We start from the raw sequence: 4,584 nt of genomic DNA on the forward strand, positions 1-4,584 counted from the left end.
TCTTTAAAAAATAAATATTTGCAGAATGGATGGATCAGGCTGCAGCTACAGAGCCGCCTGGCTAGAAGAGGCTGTCACCTGGTCGAGATCCTGTTTCTGCTGCCTGCCAGCTCTGTCACCTAGTGTAAGCATGGCGGAGTCTCCCCCTCTGGTGACAGTGGCTCTGTTATGCCTTACTCCAAGGTTACTGGCAAAGGTTACATAGAACAGAAGGAAAAGCACCTGGACGGACATCCTCTGGGGCCCTGCTCCCACCTACCTCTCCCTCTCTCTGTGGCTCCACCCACCCCTGTCTTGGGGACACCCCTTTTGCTCCTTCGAAGGAGCCTGGCTTGGGACGGAGTCCTCACGCTAGCCCTGCATTGGGTCTGGACTTTTCATTCTAGACTCAAAAGTAACAGGAAGGGGGGCTCTCAAGCTCAGAGTAAGGACCGCTTTGTCTTTCGAAACCTTGCAACAATGTTTCTTGGCCTGTTGGATTCCTTCTCCCAATCCGCTTTTTTTTGGGTGGGGGCTCAACCTTATTAAGATATACTTCGCATACAATAAACCACATCCATTAAAGTAAGTATTTGGATAAAATTGACAGATGCATAGTTAGTGAAAACCACCGCGATCAAGATACACGATACTGCTACCACCCCAGATAGCCTGGTGCTCCTTCGCATTTTGTTCCTCCCTCCGTCCCCAGCCCAGGCAACCACTGATCAGCCCCCAGGCCCAGGCAACCTCTGAGCAGCTTTGGGATCGCCAAGGATTAGTTTGTCTCGCCTAGAATTTCCCATTAGTGGAATCCTATAGCAGATTGCTTTTTTGTGTCCTGATTCTCTAGCATAATACCTTTGAGATTTTGCTACATTTGTGCACTTATCAGTTTATTCCTTTTTGTTTTTAATCATGGACGAGTACGCCACTCTCTGGGCGCAGCAGTTTGTGGCTCCATTCCCGTGGAATGGATACCAGACGGGTTCTGGTTTGGGGCTCTTGTATAGACGGTGTGTCTGTACACGGGTGGGTTGTCTACCATCGATCTCCCATTGCTATGGAAATCTTTTTGTAATGCCCAGGGAGGACACACAAATATTTACTGCTTGGTTAAAGGGAGCAGTTCCTCCCAACAGCAGTGGAGACATGTAACTTCCTTCTTCCCTGATGGGGAGTTGGGGCAGGGGGAGAAGTTCAGGGAGACCCCACAGAGGCATTCATGGTGATGACTGTTTACCAACAGACCAGTAATCTACAACGTAATATTGTCATGTTTTAACCACCATCATGGCCACACCAGCGCCTGTGTTGGCTTGAGTGTCAGCTCTGGGAAAATCCTCTTGGCTCTGCTGACGTGAAGGTCATGGATACTATGACCTACCTGCACGTGATTTGATGTTATTCATTTTTTAAAGTTTATTTATTTAGTTAGTTTTTAGTAACCTCCACCTCCAAAGCAGGGCTTAAACTCCCGACCCTGAGATCAAGAGTCGCATGTTCTTTCTGACTAAGCCAGCCGGGTGCCCCTGGGGCTTGGATAATTCTTAAGCAGGTTTTTCCAAGTGAGGCTAAAATTCAGTTAACGTGCACTAATCTGAAGTGCTGGTTTTTACAATACTGAAAAGCTTCCATTCTGGCTGGTTAATCATACAAGAGTCAATGAGTGAGCGCTGAAATTCAGTGATATGTATCCTAATATAAACTTGTTAATTCAAGTTAATTGCTACAATAGGTTTCCCCTCATATTATTTACCTAGTTGAGAATAAAAATACTGAATACACAAAGCTGTCAGGCAGGATTATAAAGGCTACAAAACTAGGGTTTTTTGGGAAGATTTTATTTATTTATTTGCAAGAAAGCGAGAGTGCATGAGAGGGGCTAAGTTCAGAAGGAGAAGCAGACTTCCTGCCAAGCAGGGAGCCCGATGCTGGACTCAATCCCCAGACTCCAGGATTGTGACCTGGGCCAAAGGCAGACGCTTAACCAACTGAGCCTCCCAGGTGCCCCAAGGTTACAAAAGTTTTTAGTGTACATTGTTGTTCATTCAGGAACAAGGAATAGAGGAGAAAACACCAAAACACTATGGATGGTGCTAAGAGAAATTCTTTTTTCTTTTTAAAGATTTTTATTTATTTATTTTACAGACAGAGATCACAAGAGAAGCAGGCAGAGAGAGAGATGAGGAAGCAGGCTCCCTGGTAAGCAGACAGCCTGATGTGGGGCTCTATCCCAGGACCCCGAGATCACGACCTGAGCTGAAGGCAGAGACTTTAACCCACCAAGCCACCCAGGCGCCCCAAGAGCAATTCTTGATCTGTTGAGACCTCAAGTCACCTAATGGTACTCAGTTTAATGGGAAGTTGCCAGAAGCACTTGATGTGGTTCTCTTATCAAATCACAGCTAGCCAGTGTTATTTTATATATATTTTTATCTAATAAATAAAGTAATTAAATAAATGAATATATATATATATATATATATCATATCAATCAAGAAACTGCACCAACAATTTCTAAGTGTTTCTAAATAAAACAAAATCATTGCATGATTTAACAATGATCTGAGTTTCAGCTCATGTTCTTGGCAAACAATTCAAAGAAATATGTATATACAAATCGTTTCCATCCTTCAGAGAAGAAAAAAGAAATATTTACACATTGTGATGCATATATTGACATATATATTAATTTGTATCACCGTACCAGTTGCATAAGATTTTGAACATCGCACTCCCTTCAGGAATGTCCAAAGGGGCTTTCAAAACTGTATGTGACAAGGGCCAGTGCTTTACCCTGTGGAGAGGTCCTGTCTATTATGACCTCTCCACCCCTGGGCTACGCTTCCCGAGTCAAAAGCATCACCTGATCACGCTGATAACCTAAATCATCCCCTTATGTTTCCAGAATGTTCCGTGGAAACCCAACAGTCTCTGGGAACTCTTTGCAGGTTCAGTGGCTAAAAACAGAGGCTGTGATCTAAGAAGTCAGACTTTGGATGTCTGAGCCACATTTGAGATGGGACCAGATTTGCATTGATCATCTTCTTCCTCCCCCTCCCCCTCCCCCTCCGGCTTCCGGCTTGGGCAATCTTCCCCCACAGGCAAGTCCCTGCCTCCCTGGACTTGGGGGAGTGGCAAGTCAAGGGACTTGCCTAAGATCACAAGTAAAGTTGGCCAGGAGCCACACACAGCCTTGATTCCTGAGCCTTTACCACTCAAGTGGCTCACAGCACCCCCGTGGGGGGAACATTCACCACCTGCATTTCCCAGGCACAGAGCAGAGGTTCGGAGAGGCAGAGTCATGGTGGCCTAAACTCCCAGTGGGAGAAAGAGGCAGAGCTGGGTTTTGACCCCAGGCCTCTCCTGCCTCAGAGCCTGTGGTTCCAAATGGGACAAGTCACTAAGATGAGCCACGTAAACAAAACCCTCTTTGCTTTTTTAAAAATGGAATAATTTAAGCCTTATTACTAAAATACAGAACGATAGAAGTACCTGTATATAATTTATAAATAAGTATATTCGGGATACTTGCTCAAATGGCATTTAATCTTGGGTGCATGAGCATAGGAGGAAGGCCACCATGGCTTCACCAGCTAAGGGATGCAGACTCCCGGGGACCCCCCTCTTATGTAGCATAACTAGAGAGGGGGCACAGCAGCCAAATTCAGTGTGCGCTCCAGCCTGACCGCTGGGGTTCAAGTCCCTGGTCTGTTGCTTTCTAAGCTGTCTGACCTTGGGCGACTCTGCCATTCTGGTCTCAGTGTGGCCTCAGAGGGTTGAGGTGAGAGATGGAGCAGTCTCTCCGCATCCAGCACTGAGAAGGATGCCGCGCACACCATATGAGCTGAGTAACTCGAGCTCTGATTGCTGTTCATCCCGCCGCGCAAGTGGGCTACCAGGTGCGGAGCGCTGAAACGGGAGGTAACGCAGTTAATGTGGAGTGGCTCTGGCATCCAGAGCTTGGTTACCCACTGCGGCAGGTCAAGGCTGAACCGGTTTCCTCCTCTGCAAGATGTGGTTAAGAGCAGCATGCAATTCACAGGGCGCTCGCAGGAGGCCAGGAGGTCACATTCTGGAAGAAGGGAGACAGTCATCCTGTCCCGCCAGGTACAGGGGATTGGAGAGACCAAAAGGTTCAAGTTAGGGAAGCTCCGGGAAGGGTAGTTGTTAGGTGCTTGACTGGGCCTTGGACCCCAGACTAGGACAGAGGCGCCCTCTCGTGGCGGAATCAGCTCCAGCAACCAAGCGTCCTGTGGGCTTTTGGGACGCTGCGAGGACACTCCCTGAATCCTGGAGAAACTGGACACTCACCCGGCCCGCCTAATTAGGAAGTGGCAGAGCTGGGGTTATAATCGCGGCAGTCCGGGCGCAGAACGTACACATTTTCCTCTTTACAAAACTGTCTGTGCTCCAAATAAACCCAAGCTCTCGGAAATCTTGGTCGGGGCATGTCTTCCAAGTGTAGGACGGTGCTGGGCCTTGCCCCGCAGCTCCGCATCCCCGACCCGCCCACCAAATGCCAGCAGCACCATAGCCAAGGCCAGGTCCCCCCCCCCCCCCCCCCCCCCCCCCCCCGCCGGGGCTACCCCCCCCCCCCCC

The sequence above is a fragment of the Mustela nigripes genome, chromosome 17, assembly GCF_022355385.1.
Source record: "Mustela nigripes isolate SB6536 chromosome 17, MUSNIG.SB6536, whole genome shotgun sequence".
NCBI classification, from domain to species: domain Eukaryota; kingdom Metazoa; phylum Chordata; class Mammalia; order Carnivora; family Mustelidae; genus Mustela; species Mustela nigripes.